This window comes from Thunnus albacares, chromosome 18 (assembly GCF_914725855.1).
Source record: "Thunnus albacares chromosome 18, fThuAlb1.1, whole genome shotgun sequence".
Taxonomy (NCBI): Eukaryota; Metazoa; Chordata; class Actinopteri; order Scombriformes; family Scombridae; genus Thunnus; species Thunnus albacares.
In genome coordinates, this window is record NC_058123.1 from 7,855,696 (window position 1) to 7,872,006 (window position 16,311).

Consider the following 16,311-nt stretch of genomic DNA (forward strand, 5'->3'; position numbering starts at 1 on the left):
TGTTTGAACAATTAAACATTATTTATTAATTCAAGGTTTCCAAATGCAACTGGGTGTGTGCAAATTTGCATTAGTGCTCCAACCATTAATGAATATTACATAGGTAGGAAATCTCATCCCACCATCAACCGTGAATCTCTGTTTTTCAAATTTCATTTAACAAAATATCCTTACAATACAACATTTTATATGTTACAGGAAAACACTGACAAACCAGACATTCAATATATGGCAACTAATGTTCACAATACATTATTACATGTGTCATTCAAGCTAGCAGTGACTAATACTTCCTCAGTGGACAAAGTGATGATTAAAAGAAATGTCAATACAGAGGCACCACATAAAGTGCATTTAATGTTCACATCATCCACATCTCCATGTCAGACGGGGTAGAGGAGAGCGAGACTGCTTTTTTGTCCTCCCTCAGTCTGTATTCCTCCTTCCAGTCTTTATTTCGGGCTAATGGTACATGGAGGTTAAGGATCATTAGTCCGCTCCCTGGACTATAGCTGCACCTATTACAGTGCTACAGCATAGCTTTCTTCAATGGGCCAACCCTACTTTATCACTGCTTACCCAAGACCTTTCCCAGAAGGTCAGGCTTTTCTAATGACTTGTGACTTGAGTCATGAGGAGGAGAGGAAAAGTGAATGGAGAAAATTGCTTGCAGAGAGAGAGGAAGAGACAGAGCAAGAATGAAAAGCAAGGAAGGGAATAAAAAAAATGAAGAGGGCAAAGAAAAGGTTAGTGGCGGTGGAGAAGGATATATCCCAGGGACAAAAATGGATCTAATATAGACACTGGGGGATAACTTAGATTAGAGGTCATTGTTAAGTTTCTTGATTCAATCAGGACAGCATCCAGAAAGTGAGTTAGCAAAATCCTGAACTTAAACTTGACTTGATTGAGTCAGGCATTGCACATCCAGAATTCCTGGTTTAGGTGATTGAAATAAGAGTAAACTGCACGCAATCTTATAAAACCATCCTCAACTACGCAATGATAATCTCAACGGGAGATGAGAGTAATGAGTTGCATTATATTGGGAAATGAACCATTGAAATGGAAAACAATATTCTGCCATTGCGATCATATTATTGCTCTGGTAAGATTTCCTATTGACTAATTCTCCATTACCAACAGATGGAGGGGGGATGGGAAATATGACCACAAATGCAACTGGGGATTCTTAGAAATCCAGAAATATAAGATGAATTTCCATGCAGTTAATTTTGCTCAGTGTCTAAATCCTTCACCTTGATTAAAATTGGCTGACCTGTGATTCAGTCGAATTCCTCTTTAATGAACCTCACTGATTAATTGCAATAGAATGTAAAAAAAAAATGAAAATGTGCAGAAATGTTTAGTACAATTTGTGCTTTTCTTACTGGCCTACTTAGAGTTGGTTTCCCCATGCAGGTATTCTGTGTCTGCAATGAAAGGTGGACAAAGGGGAATGCATGCAATTTTGCACTATGAATAACAAAAGTTATATTTGCTGGGGAATGGAAACATGCCCTCTCATGATGAAAACCCTCTCATAAGCATGCATTTTCCAAGTAAAGACATTAAAGGATAAGTTCACAATTTCTTTCAAGTCTGTCTTGAAATAACAGTCAGGTGTTCATAAGAACATTAAAACAGGATTTTCTGGCTGTAATCCTCCTGTTCATACTGACCATTAAATGATCCCTTCCTACTGTGCTTTTAATGTATCTGATGGGGGACACAATCCTTGTTTTGTGCAAAACTGTATTCAAAGGTTTATCTGAAGCTTATATGAGGCTTCAGCAGTCTGAGTTTTTAGAACTAAATTCCTTCTTTTTGTTGCTCTGGACAGTGTTTCCTGTTGAGCTGCAATGGGGGGGGGGGTCGTGACAAAAAGAGGGAATTTTGTACTGAAATGACAGTAATTTCGGAAGATGTCCACTTAATTTGACTAACTGAAGACTAGACCTAGACAATATAATAGGTTAATGTTAAGGCCATCAGTTTTAATTATTTCTCCTTCAATTCTGAGAATTAAAGTTCTTTTTCTTGGTTTTGGAAAGCTGAAGGCTATATTACCCATGATCCTCGGCCACTGTTGCTATGGAGATGAAGACAGTCCACTTTACTTGTTAAAAAACCGTAATTACAGAATTTATTCCAAACTAATTACGATTCACACACACACACACACACAAACACACACACACACACACACACATATATATATATATCTATATATATCTATATATATCTATAATGTCGGAGTGCTTTATGGGATGACGTGGCTCAATATTAATTGAGGAACTCTATGTTTAAAGAAGGATGATTTCATGATAATGTCAATATCCTCAGCCTATCTATCTATCTATCTATCTATCTATCTATCTATCTATCTATCTATCTATCTATCTATCTATCTATCTGTCTGTCTATCTATCTATCTATCTATCTATCTATCTATCTATCTATCTATCTATCTATCTGTAATATGTCCAAGGGCCTCATTTTGAGATTTTTTGTGTTGTACAACATTTCTTCTTAAATCGTGACTTAAACTAAATCCTTAATCAAATAATTGTACATTAGGCTAATTTATTTCACATGGAAATAATAATAATAATAGCCAATTAAATGTTTAGTATGCAATATGCACACAATAACCAAACCTTTTTTGCTTTTGTTATAATACTGAATGCTTGGAAGCCCTTTTGACCATCTGGCTCAGGGGACCTCACAAAGCGCACAGCATATAAACAACAAACAACTTAACTAGCTGCCATCAATTTATTGGTGGATGACCTTCAGTTGTGGGGCTACACTTTTATAAACATCTGTAACACAATATGTGCAATTAAGATACAGGGCCCTATTTTAACTGTGCAAGTGCAACAACAAGTGCAACATGGTAGGTCTTGGGTGCACGGACAGTGTGGGCGTCTCTATGCCCATCTGCTATTTTGGTTCATGTGTGTGCAGCACCGCATAGTGCAAAAGAGCTGAGTGAAGGTGAATATAGATCAGCGGGTGAGGTGATTATTAAATGCTCTCTCAGCCAATCACATCACTGCTCTCATAGCTCTGAAACAGCTGTGCCAATCACAGGTTACCGAAGTGGGATAACAACAGCCCAACAAAGAGAAAGCTTCTCTTCAGGAAATGTCTGGACAGTTCAGAGCGTCACGACATGATATTCTGATATTCATGAAATTTGGTACTCACGTTGCTCTCATCATTTTGGACATATTACACATTGAGTTTCATTAGCTCTGCCCAACCAGGGTGAATTTTGTGCGTTTTTCCTGTATTTTATGCAAACTTTCTCAAACTCCTCCCACAGGGTTTATTGGACTCTTTTGGATTTGGTTGGTATAACACTCAGACTAATGTGATACTAAATTGCGAAGGAAAAGTCAATACCTTGAATGATGATGTCACGGGTCATGTGACAACACGCCATTTTAGGCACTTTACAGATATGGAACTTTTCGAAACTCCTCCTAGAGGATTCGAAAGGTCCACCAGCAAAATCTCAAGACTTACACGATGCCAAATTGTGAAGCTTTTGAGTTTTTGTGGAACGCTGTCGCTGTGGTGATGCAGAAAATTTGCATGTGGTAACAGGAAGTGAAGCCTTGGTAACACATATTTCATCAGATGTATACACAATTTCCAAAACGGCATCTCCAACATCACGTAGTCCACACAGGAAATAATATTTTACCCATTCACACAGTGTCCAATAATCCTGAAATTTCAGTGCCATGTCAACTGACCTGCAGTAGCAATACCACGGCTGTTCCACCATGCATGGTGCAAGGACCAGTTAATTGCTGCTTGCAGCTTTAATTTACTATAATTAACTTTATTATTCCGCTTTGCCTATACCATGGCCACTTGTCAACAAAATGCCATAGGCTATGTTATGTAAATTAGAAACATCAGTCCACAGACAGCATATAAGGCATTATGATCACTTTAATTATCATTAAGGGAAGAGGCTGCAAAGATGCCTGGGCATATGAGAATACATGTAGCATAGGCTACTATTTACACAACCCTGGAGATTTTTTGTATCTTTATGATTCTTAGTTTGGGGATTGTATTTCAGCATGACATGAGTAAATTCAATCAGAATCACAATCAGAATCTGTTTTATTAGCCAGTGCAAGCATACAAAGAATGTGTCTTGTGACTACTGTTTTGGGTTGCCTGCGGTCAGTGGGCTTCAGTCATTTCAAAGTGCAGCCGGTCTGCCGCAATCCAAATCCAAACACCCACTATCTCTGTTAACAAAAGGAATTTCATAGCCTGTGATTGTAAAATGGGAAGTTGCTCATTTAATTTTATATTTCCAAGAATATGTGGCTGAGGATATTTAATATAAAGTCATCATTCTTAGAACATAGTCTGTGTTATCTACTGTAAATCATGAACATGAACCCAAGTTGCTGAATTCCACTTTTGGACCGTTTTCCTGTTTTAACATGTCTTGTCCTCTTTTGCCCTAAGTTTTGATGCTATTTTGAAGTGGGGGTGGGCTTAGTGCCCATAGGCCAACTAGCAAGTTAACAGCAACTAGCTCGTGTCAGGCAATGTGTAAAACAACTTCTGCCATCTGGCTGCGCTCCACAATCAACCAAAACAGTGATGGCATGGTGTAATGGATGTCACTGCTCTAACAACAAGCAGAAATTGGCTTATTTACAATTTTCACAACTTTCCATCTGCCAGGGAGCTGCCAGCTAATACATTTACAGAATTTTTTTTTTTTTATTTATATGTTTTGTTTTGGGTTTTTTTACACCTTGACCTTGTTTTGACGGTAGGTCATAACTTCATTTAACACGAGTACTGGACTTTCATAGGAATGCTCACCCAATTTTTGGTGCACTTCATCATGTGTATTAATTGATAAATGATCATGGTCAGTGTTTGGTCAGGGTAAACCTGAGATCAGGTTGTGGTCAGACCTGGGCTGTCTTTTGTTATGTTACAATATTATAACTATATCATAAAGCAGGGAAAAAGCAAGATGTTAAAACATTTCATCTGAGTCTAAATGAAAATGAGTGGGCTCTAATGAAATACTGATTGATGATGTCTATGCATGATTTTGCACTGAACTACTATATTGTTAATAGTGGTAAGTGTATGAAATATTGTGACTAAGGAGAAATCTAAAAGAGGAGAGTTAGAGGAGGAAGCAGTGGCAAGCAATGAGGAGATATATCATGTCATAGAGGAGACGATGGTGAGAGTGCAGCTAAGGCAGGGGCAGAGGAAAAGGAAGTAGATACTAGTTTATTAAAGTTAGGAAGATACTTGGCAGTTCAATGTTTTAGCACAAAAGTTTTGATGGTATACTTTTCTAAAGTTTTAGAAAGTTTGAAATGAATGAAATCTCAAGTAAAATATGGATCACTGTTTTTATAATCACAACTTTGCATGGGTAAGGAGTTCAGATATCCATTAGCAGCTTTTTTGTGTCGCAAAGAGTCACTTGATGCGGTTTTGATTAAAACGAATCCTGGACACCTCTTATGGTGTTATTATGCACATGTCCAACAGGGAGGCAACCTCGGGGGCACATCTTCTTGTAGAAGATGGAGGCTTCTCTGTTTAGACTAGTGCCACTATGACACAGACCCAGATAAGAGGTGGAAAATGGATGGATGGAAGAATGGAAAATGGAATATCTGTTACAAAAAAATATGAGTCATGCCGCACAGCTTCCTGGTTTAGCTTATCAGCTGCAAAGCATTGGACCACAATGTCTCATAACCCCCGAATTTAGGCATACAGGGCACAAATGATTGGACAAATGGAAGACAGATAAGCAAAGGAAAGGTAAGGGAAAAGATATACTCATTGTAGGAATATTGCCGTCACAGGCGCAGGACACAGTGACTTGATAATGTCAGCCAGTGATTGGAAAGTAATTGCTTTCTAATGAATTTCAGGTTTCCCCTGAAATATCACCTGTTGCCTTTCTGTATATGATAACATGCTGATGTGAAGACCAGCTCTCACTGAAATAATGGAAAAAACATCTGACACATCTGTGGTGTTGCAGTGATGCAAGCTCGGGCTTGAATTATTTTTCCAATATGTCCTATTCCCTGTTCTGCAGTTTCAGAGCATTATCATCAAAACAGTGGAGCATGTTTTTGTGTGCTTTGGGAGAATGACAAAATAAATGGTGCATTTTCTGACAGGTAATGTTGTATCGGGTGCTAGTCAGGGGCAAGTATGCCAAAGGTAAGTGAAAATGAAAACAAATAGAGAGATTGTTACTGTACCATTCTCATATCTGTCTATCCAATACAAGACTACAGCCAGCAGGCAGTTAGATTAGCTTAGCATAAAAACCGGAAACAGGGTTTGTAAAGATTAGACAAAAAAGATATAATGTGTTAATTAGTGAGCTTTAAAGGTGCTGGCTGGAGGATTTGTGACCTTCAGACAGAACTAGTCTAACTGTTACCCTGTGTCTGTTTTTTTTTTTTGTGAGCTAAGTTAACCAGTTGCTGGCTGCAGTCTGTTGTATTGTGTTGTGTTGTGTTGAGAAGCTAAAAAGAAGACACCACTCTCCAAACTCTTCACAGTCCATCTGAAATGTCATTTATTCATCTCTTCTGGCAGTCAAAAAACAATGTCAACATGTTTTTTAAATGTATTGTTAATTTTTTTTTTTTTATCATTAAAAGGAAACTGAACTGAGTGGCTAATTAGCTACCTACCCTGCAAACTGATGTTAGTGAATATTGTTTTGGTGGCTCGTTCAACAAGCTAAGGTGCAGGACAAGACATGTGATCATGTTTATTAGTTAGATAAGAAGAAGACTTTAGCAGGAAAGCTAATGTGTGTTGTTGATCAGAGTCTGTGGCTCTTATGTTGCGTAGCAGGACGCTGTCAGGCCTTTGCACACCAAGTCTGTTTTTTTTCGTCCGAAATTGTCGCACGTTAAAAAATTATACGACGTTACGTTGTGTCAATCACATTTACACACCGACTCCGAAAGTTTCGTCCGTCATTAAAGTTTTCGGAGCAGGTTCGATTTTCTGCATTTTTTTTTGCATCCGTCAAAAGCCTTTTACAGAGTTTGACCACTCAGAGCCACCGTACACGCAAACAACACACAAACACTGATACTATCAGCTCTAGCAGAGAAGTTATACACAGACTGATCACAGGACAGCTATTGACCATGATCTTGTCTGTATGTTGCAGCGTTTTGAGGCTGTGCCCTGAATATTTGTGGATCCACTGTTCCACAGCCGGCCGCTGTTGAGGATCAATTGGATCGTGGAAATTGGTGGTCTTCTTTTTACTGTGTGGTTCTTTCTTTTTCTTTCAAGAATTTAGAGGACCACAAAATCATCCTCACTGCTTGACGACTCCATTTTGCCTTGTATTGTGAATTTTCGCAACGAATATAGTAATAAAACGCATCGGACTCAGTGTGCAAGGTTTCTGTGCGTAACGAAAATGCAGTTTAATGTCAGCTTGACAGGCATTACAATTACTGCTAAGATTGGACAATTGCTATCTGGAAGAGGGATTAGGCAAACGGTAGTATTTTTATGCAACTCTTCTATATGTGCACTGTAGAGAGTAACAATTTACAGTAGTTGAAGTAAGTGGCAAATAAAGGACTGTCATGGTCTTGTGCATCGATAATCAATTCATTCATGTTAGTAACATAAACACTCAGTTTACACAACCATACACTCACATGCTGCTTTCCCTAAGCATGGGAACGTTGGAAAGTCTGACCTCATTTTTATTAACCTTGAATTTTCCATCAAGCAAGTTAAATATCATGAAATATTTCTATTTCATATTATAATTTTGGTAGCACTCTTCATGCTGCCCTGACTCATTTCTGACCGGTCTTGCAGGATTGTAGGAAGTTGTATATCTCTCAGGTCCACAGCAGTGCAGACATTATTTTCTTGGTCCGATCTGGAATTGTTTATTTCTTTTCCTGCCACAGCCAGAGGGCAATGTTATGCACCCAATACTCCAAATCTAGAAACTGATACAAAAACAATTATGCGGAGCCCAATACATGTGAGGTGCACTGGTGCCTCAAACCACAAAATAAACCGCTAGCTCATGAAAGCATCAAATTGAAATACGAAACTCAATAGGGAAACTTTGGCAAAGCAAATAGCACAACATGAATGTTCACGTAACATCAAAGGAACTCATATTTGAAAAACTGATAACAGTGAATTATGTTTTTCTATTCAAGGGAACCAAGGAGAAGGACTTTTTTTTCAAAATGTGACAGCATAACGAAAATAACTAAACTTTGGAAGAAAGCTGTGTGGCCTCATGACACCTTGTCTGTCCTTGTGGAGTGATGTTTCCACCAACTAAGTTGCTAAATGGATTTGTGCATGTGTGTGTGTGTGTTTGTGTGTGTGTGTGTGTGTGTGTGTGCACGCATGCATGTGCTGACACATCATTTGTGCAATGCTTTGGCAGAAAGCTGATTAAAGAGAGAATGAGGAAGTTGATTTCTACCCCACAGTGGACCAACAATGTGCAGGATTAATAAGGCCCGGCTCCTATCCATGCAGGTTAATTAGGGTTAAATGATAATTAGGACACCATTAAAAAGGCAAACAACCACAGAGGACCCTTAATCCGCACAATGCTGCGCTGCTGTGGGTAGGTTTGTTTGTTTCAGGAAGGGTGTGTGTATGTGCACAAGAGGTATTTTTGTGTATCCAGTATGTATAGTCTGTCATGGATGTTTGTATATATGTGATAACCGCCTGTTTATGTGTATTTTATTTTTAGCATGTCGTGTTATTTCCTCCCTTGTGGAGACATGACCTGGTTGTAAATATCCTGACATTTTGAACCTCACTGAGGGAATGTTGGTTTTTGTAAGTTTGCAGAGATGAAGGTCATTGCACATTGTGTATTTCTTACTAGTTCACTCTTGTTCTAGTGAAAGTCATGATTTTAAATTTCTCAGCAATGGCCTAAATTATCACAGAAAAACATCATGTATATTTTATATGTTTTTTTTACTAAATCCACGTCACATCGTATTAACTGCTACTGTGTGGAAAGCTCACTATAGTGAAAATAGATTGTGACTAATACCCAGAATACCTTGCACCATAACGGATGGGATGTAAATGTGTCAGGGTTGACCTGGAACATCCTCTTTGTCCCTTTTCAAATACAACAATTTGCTCCCATTTTGTGCTTGCAAATGTGACACCAGGATGTGGAAGTGACAAATTGGAATTGATTGGAGCTTTGGCTAAAATGTCTCAGGTTATGACCCCTGAAGCTCAAAAGCATTTTCCCATATTAGTATTCTGCACCTCACAGCTCCGACTTGGCAGCCAAGACTTCAGAGCATGAATAGAATCATTCTGCGTCACTGTATATTTGTATATGTTTTCTTTAATTTATCTCAATGTTTTAGTTTATTTCATAGCTACTGTGTGTAGCGTGACTCCTTCTCCATTCACACTAAGTAATAAATATGCAACTCAATAATCTTTATAATAATTATTGAAGAATTTGCTCCAAATAAATCAAATTTTTAATCCCCCAAGCTTTCTATTCTGTGATGATCTCTGTGTGATTTATGATGATTTAGAAGATTTACAACCCTCAAATTCCCCTCTGTTGCTTTTATAATGTATTGTGCTTTTATTCATTGAGTTGCACCTAATTATGGATATTGCCATCATACAGAATGTGGCCCTGACAGGGTTAGTGGTGGTTTGTAATCCTCTTTAGGGTCGCCAAATCTCTAGAGCTAGCATTGAACTCCTTCCCTCTGTAGCACCCAGTTGTACACTGGGTAAATTTATCAGCACAAAACACCCTCGGCATGCCTGAGCGAAAGCGGTAGCTTAGCACTGATAGTAAGGCTGTAAAGTAGCAGTGGGCATTTCATTCCATCTTATTTTTTATTTTATTTCTTTCTTGGAAGGCTATATCTGGGGAGCTCCTGTGATCTGACTGCAGTCTGACTGAGTAATTCCTGAGCTGTGATAAGGTCTTGGATAAGCATAATGACGTTTGGAGGTGTGAAGTTTTTGCTTCCTTTAAATGGAGATGGTGATTCTCTCCCCACACCTCTGTGCTTATTTAGAGCCCAAACAATGGCCTGGAATTTCAATGGAGGTTCTTATTCACAGACAGGTTTTTCCTGTGTGTGTCAGTATGTGAGTGTATGTCTGACTGTGTGTGACCTGCATTCTTTCCGGGTTTTACCACCCAACAGGTCCAGCTCTCTCCAGATGAGTGTAGAATAAGCAGTGTGTCATTCCTTGTCAGAGTTAAGGGGTCACTCTTTTTATCTGCTTACCCAGAGAGATGTTTCAGTACCGTATGTATATGTGTGAATGTGATTGCATTTATCGAGAGGGGACTGGAGGAACCGGGGTGTGTATCTTTTTTGTGTGACAGCTTTTAGTAAGGCTGTGTGGACACTGGACAATAAGTGCACAGCATACCATCCACTGCATACATCACACAGAATAAGGGTTTGGTCACAATTTTCCTATTACTGTATGATTGCTAACTTTTGGACTATTTAATGATATCTGTCAGAGGAATCACTGATGTGAGCGAAGTAAAATTGCAGAATGTTTTTCTATGGAGTTCAACTTAAGTGAAATTTGACATGCAAATTGTACATCATCTCGACAGTGCTGACCTTTGATGGAATGGAGGGAACTGAAGACTACAGAATAGAGGAAGCTATAATGGCACAACTCACACTACATCACCATGTTTCCATGTGTTTCATGAGAATGTAAGACTAGGTTGAGTTTCAGTAAAAGTACAAAAAAAACACTAGGGATAAATAATTCTGAGAAGCCTTTGCTAAAAAATATAGGCTGCTGTTAATAAACATTGATCTAAAGCGTGCTATGGTTTTAGTTGAATGCTTATTCATGTGCATAAGCTAACTGTAGTCAAATCCATCCCTTATTATGGACTTCTAATGAGTATGATTGAAATGAACAGCAAGATTATAGTTGGTAAATTAGACCTCAGGCTTGATAATTACACTTGTAACTCTGATCTACCACAGTAATAACGGCAGTTTACAGTGAGGCACAAACATGCAGCAGACAGACGACGACGTCCTAGAAAAAAAAAATCAACTTTTGATGTCAGTCAATGTTTAGCTCCCTGGTTGTTTCGTATAGAATAAGGCTTATGATACAAATCCCATGAAAAACGACCAAAACAATGAATTGATTCGAGAAGTGTAGCCAAAGACTGATATATCGTAGAATCCCTTCTTACCTTGCTTTAAAATGCGTCTCGTATCCAGATTGTATGTAGACATGACTTAACCTGATTACATTTACACTTGGTGTTCATATGTGTCTCCAGTGTCCACATTGAGATCTAATTGAAATATGATCACTCTGTCCAGCTCAAACAACTGAACATCACATCTTCCTCTTGTTTACCTGTGACCAAAACAACAACAACAACAACTGTATGCCAAGTTCAAGTGTTTTTCATTGACATTGCAGCCAGGACCGGTTGTAGCCATTCTCCACCATTTGCTTAACCATTGCTATACTTGGTCTCCTCTTGACTTGATCCACGAGTGTCTTGAATATCCATAGCTTTCTTGCTGCTTTCTCGCTAGTAGCTTAGCTCACTAATTGGCTACTGGCTGCTACCTTGCTGATTTGGAACAGTTGTGCACGATTATTTCCGCCCACGTAGTTGTTGTATGTGGATTGACAACACAATTGCACCTGACCATCTCTGGAGGTGGTTTGGCCCATCGGATCACAATCTGTCTGTCCTCATTGCATCTTGGGTGCATTTACATGTGTACTTTCATGTGGTCAAGCACTATCCGACTGCAATCTGATCACCCAAAACGCAGTTTAATGCAAGGTGTCAAGGGACCTTATTCTTCTGTAGACCATAGACCTCCATTGTTGCCAAAAAACAATTAAAAACACATCAATGAGCCACACTCTTGCACTGTGTGACATGTTCATTCATTATCCCACATATACAGACTGGCCGCTGTAATCTGTGACTGAAAATAGTCTCCACCAAATACATTAATTACCCCTGTCTGAGTAACATTTGCTAAAAACTACAGTGCCCAGTCGTTATAAGAAAATCATTTTGCCTATTTTTAATCATGAAAGTATATATTTGTCACCAGTTTTTGAAGGTCTTCAGTAGGAATGAATGGGCTTGGGGCTGAGGGACACAGGCATTTCAGGGAAGTCAGAAAGTGTAGAGAGACGGGCTTTAACATTATTGATTTTGTTTTTTTTCATGGGTTTTGTTGATAAAAAGTATAGAATTTTGCCAGCCTCATCCTTCAACATAAAATCAGAGGGATTTTACTGAACTTTTTTACCTGACAGTTGCAACATTTTGTGCAGCATCCATCTTCCCTCTTCAGTAAGTCTGTGCACACTGTGGCACACTGCGATGATCAAAGCCAAATTTGGAGTGTTTTTTTTTTGGTGCTTCCATTTTGCCCATGAAAGCCCACCAAGTTTAATTTTCAAATACACTTCAGAGACTAGAGGTGGATGCTGGGGTGTTAGTGGGGCTGATGGGTGACAGAATGGTGAGAACCTGTAGTCAGTTTAGCAGCAGTGGCAGTGAGAGTGAGCAAGTGCACTGAACTTGAAAAGACTACTTATATTATAAAGGGGTTGTGGATCTGTGCAGCGGTAAGTGCAGTATATCACACACATTGGCATGACTCAAGTTGACTGTCTAAACTTCACACACCTTTTTAAGAGGAGAGAATACAATGGCATCCCATGCTGTCCCAGAAATAATGAGAAAACCACACCTGTGACAGTACCTCAAGTTTGATTTGAAGTTTTTCACTTTTTATTGCACCTTTCATATGCGCAGTTCACACCTTTACACCTTTGCTGCTTGTAAACCCTGGAGCCACATAGAGAAATAGCCTGACATTGATAAAACATCTGGAGCAAATAGAAGAGGAAAAGGAGGGGAGAGGGAACAGAAGCAATTATATAACTGAAGTGCAAACGAAAACACAATTACTGGGGGAGGAGAGTTGGAGTACAGCTGAGTGATGTGCATGAGTGAGGATGTTTGGCCCCTCTGCATTGACTGAGGTTGAGGTTGAACCGCACAGGACTGATTACCACAACAGAAAACATATTGAATGCCCCTTTCACAGTAAGGACAGAGAGTCCCTGGCATTTCACACAGATATTGTAATTGTCAATTCCACTTTAGAAGTACAATCATGCTAAATGGTCCTCAAGTCATTATGCAATTTGACTTACTGTATGGCAGCTTTTTAACATGAAAGTGTGTGTCACTTTGTATTCTGTGCACAATATGAGGTGAGTTCAGTAGGCTAAATTTGCTTAAATGATTAAATGATGATGATGAAACTCTAAGAAAGAAGGGTAATTGCTAGTATGTGTGCTGGGAGCTATGTTCCGTACAAAGTGCTAGAAAAAGGTAAACAGGGATTTGTGTATGCATACATGCGATACAGAGAGGGAGAAAGAAATCACAGAGTGGGCTGAAACCACAACAGCACGGCGTGCAAACAATACAACAAATGTTTTATACCGCTTGTTTTCACAGGCGCGCGTATCTTCATACACAAGCAGCATAAAACAAACAATAAAGAAAAGATAGAGACATAATGAGAAAATGTATGAATTCACATCGATCATAAATGGCTTGTTATTGCATCGCAGATTTCAGTTTTTTATTTGAATGTATTACTCAGCTGCTCAATTGTTCAATTTGGGATGATAAGATTTATCAATTTGTCAATGCCTACACAGTATGCATATTAGGTTCACTGTACCGTACTACACATCCATACCGTATATTTTGTGTTACATGGCTCGACAAGTTCACTGGAGTCAGGCGAAGGTCAAAAGGCTGCCGAAGGCGTGATCTGGTCGCCTACTGGTTAAGACGCATGCCACATGACCGCTACGTCTGTGGCTTGACTCAGTGGACCCTTAATGCCTGTCACCAGCCCATCTCTCACTCCACCTCATTTCCTGTCGACTCTCTCCACTGTCACTATAAACAAGGGAAAAATGCCCCCGCCCCCCTCGCCAAAAAAAATGGCTGCTAAAGAACACTGACGTTAGCTGTTAGCGGTGGATCGTGCTCCTCAGTTTTCTCAAGGAAGGACACATAAAATTCTTTTCCGTCACGCACAGAAAATGTCAACTTCCGTCACAGCTAAATATGCAAGATCCAGTTCCAAATCTCAAATTTATTGCTGTGCTTAAAAGGGAGTTACAGCTTGCTTTACTTTTCCGATCTGATGTTTTGTTTTTTTTTCTTTTTCGTTTATGAACGGATTGCCATGCTTTCTGAAAATAACACATTCATTTTCTGGTTTTTCACTTAATTACACCACAGGTCAAACTGGCTCCATTTGCTGTCTAAATCGCTTTTTGCTTCCATTCAGAGTGCATTGAATGCCCTGAAGTATTGATTGAATTAGACAAAGAACCTTCATGAGGAGAAAAAAGAGAGAATGCAATCATATTCCCATTAGCACCAGGCTGGATGGGAGAGGCGTGTGCTGGCCTTTTCTTCTAGCCTTCCTTATTCAACATTAATTACTGTTCATTTCACACATTTTGTTCTTTCACTCTCTCCACTTTCCTACACCACACACCATTCTGAGCCCCTGTCCATCAGGTTGGTTTCCCCCTCCCCAACTCCTTAGAATTAAACACTGGATAAGGTATCAGTCAATGGTTAGAAGATTATTAAGCTTTTTGAACCCCATACTTTAATTTTGAGGGGGAAGTCAGAAATTAAATTCATAAGGTTGAGATTAATTTGATGTCTGTGCACATAAATCAAACCAAGAGTAAGAGTGCTTTCAAAGAGCCACTGAAGGAGACTGTGGTGAGAAATACATTGTGTTACACGGGTGCTTACGTAAGGAAAGAGAGAATTGTGCCCTTTTATTCTTCCAATTTGCACCTCAAGCTTTTTGTCTTTGAGCAATTGTCTGGCTGCGTTTTCAACACTGTCACATTACCCTGTAGATTTCACTTCAGCATTCCTTCTTCACATGTGTGACTCATATTCCAAATGTTGCAGCAGAACTCTTCTGCTTGCTGGCGTAACCTTGATGGAGTGCTGATGTGCCTCAGGTTCATTTTGCTGAGAGGGTTGAGGTGGAAACCAGCATAAACAGATATAACATTAAAAAAAAAGGGTGGGCAAATGGAAGCCTGATTTTACTCCAAAAGGCACTTCCATCGAATATGAACTTGTTTCATGGTGCAACAGTTTTACTCTGACTAACTCTGGAGCACAATTTATTGCTTATGAATACAAAAGTAGTTTTGCTTTAAGGTCTAAAATGGTAAATTTTTTTCTTGAATGTTTGGAAACATTGTTTCATATTGGCTGGTATTGTTCTTTTTCGCTTTTACCGGCACATTTCCTACCTTTTAAATCATGTTACCACACCTGTTATGGCATTCTGCAAACAGCAGAGGACAGTAACACTCACCAAAACATTGCTCTTCTCCACCTGTGGTCAAAAGGATTCCTTTAAATTCATATATTTAATTAATATTTATTCAATTTATTTATTCTTGTACACATGGTGAACCTGGAAGCATGGAGATCCAAGGGTAAAGTGGCTCAGAAGACTGCAGGTATTCCTTGCTTTAGATTTAGGCATTCAGGCTGCACTTTTGACCATGATGTGGCTTCAACAAGGACATTGACAGGCAAGGAGAAAGAAATATTAGATAGACAAATAGATTGAATACTTTATTAATCCCAAAGGGAAACTTCAGATCATTCTTCCAATCAGATCCATCTTCAGATCACTCTACCAAAGAGAGACAGAACTAACATTCAGGTATAATGATCATAATATATGTTAATATTATACTGCTAATATTGCATGATTGCAGGCATGGCGGCACAGTCAGAGTCTTCAACTTTAGTTTTATTTGTTGTATTGTGTAAAACTATTTTTCAATGTGTGCTGTGGCACACAAGAGGAAGCTCATCGTCAGATTTGCCCTATTGTGCCATTAAATTTTTCTAAAAGTCTAAGAGTCATTCTAATGGCTCTCTGAGGCTGCCCTTACAAAAAACTACTACTATGGTATTATGAAGGTAATAGATGGTATTTTCAGTCTGACCATGGTATTTTGCATGGTACAAATAATGTACCATAGTACAGCAACAGCTATGTACTGTGACAAAAATTCAGCCCTGGACTTTTGTCCAGACCAGCCCACAATCACCTTTTTTTTCTAGGATACAATTGGATAACGTGA